Source organism: Danio aesculapii, chromosome 1 (genome assembly GCF_903798145.1).
Source record: "Danio aesculapii chromosome 1, fDanAes4.1, whole genome shotgun sequence".
NCBI classification, from domain to species: Eukaryota; Metazoa; Chordata; class Actinopteri; order Cypriniformes; family Danionidae; genus Danio; species Danio aesculapii.
Genome location: NC_079435.1, coordinates 46,514,546 through 46,515,807, shown reverse-complemented (window position 1 = coordinate 46,515,807; position 1,262 = coordinate 46,514,546).

Below are 1,262 nucleotides of genomic sequence, written 5' to 3'. Positions count from 1 at the left end.
ATACTGTAGTATACTTTAGTTTTACTACAGTAACTGTGGTGTATAGTAGCATTAAGTGCAGTATTGGTTTGTTAACATTACTATAGTTGTTGCATAACACAGAAACTATAGAATTACCACAACAGATTAATTCAGTCCTTTACTAAAGTATAGATCAAAAACACTTTAGTATTTACTATAAATTACTACAGTATATTAATCGGCTTCATTTTGTGTGTTGTAGGTTCTGACATGAGTGCTGAAATTCTTAAGCAAATGTTTTATGGTAACTATTTTATATTCTTTTTCTCTTGACCATTTCAAAGATGAATTGTAGACTGATGTGGTTTTTGACTAGTTTATATGATCCTTTCTCTCCTTGTCAATCATTTCAGGCAGATTGTCTGGAGAAACATCAGTGTGATGCGAGTAAGACTGGAAAGAATCTGCGTCCACACTGAAGTCTCTTATAGACGACTGACATCTAAACATCCCCTAAACAACATCTGACACATGAACGGCTCTTAGTCTACTTCTGTCTATTTTCTGATCGAGTTTGATCATTAGACATGTTTTTACAGTATTACCTATTACAATCAAATGTCTCTAAATGAATAGTTTGATCCACTGATTCTTTAGGATTTAACATTTTATTTTTTGACAATATTAATGTTTCCAAAGACTGTTCAATAAGAGTGTATGTGTTATATAGAAAAACACTTTGTTAATACAGGACAGGGCTGTGTATGTGTATAGCTGTAGATCATCTGCATATCTCAAAATAAATTAGCATGTAAATGTTCACTCATGAATGATCACTTTTATTTTCAAATATTAACACAAAAATATGTAATAGTTATTAGCGTCTGTGAACAATGACTGCTGTGAACATGAATAAAGCTTAAAAGAGGGAGTCACGAACAATGGCTCCATCTGGTGGCTAATAGCTGAAGGGACGTCAAGCTACTTGTCAAGACCACTTGTCCATCTGCGTTGTCTTGACCATCAGTTTATATGACGATGATAGTTTTTATGATTCTGTATTAGAAAAAAAGTCTGACCGGTTCTTTACTTTTGTATTCTTATTTTATTCATCAAAAACAAAACCAAACAGCAACAATAAACTACACATATGATGTGTTCAGATTTAAGTAAGATTGGATTAAGACTTTAATAATAATAAATATTAAAATAATGTAAACACACTTGTTCAAGCTCAACTGGTACACAAAGTTCTTATTGTTCGTGATGTAAAATATACAGATGATCATACTAAATCCAAT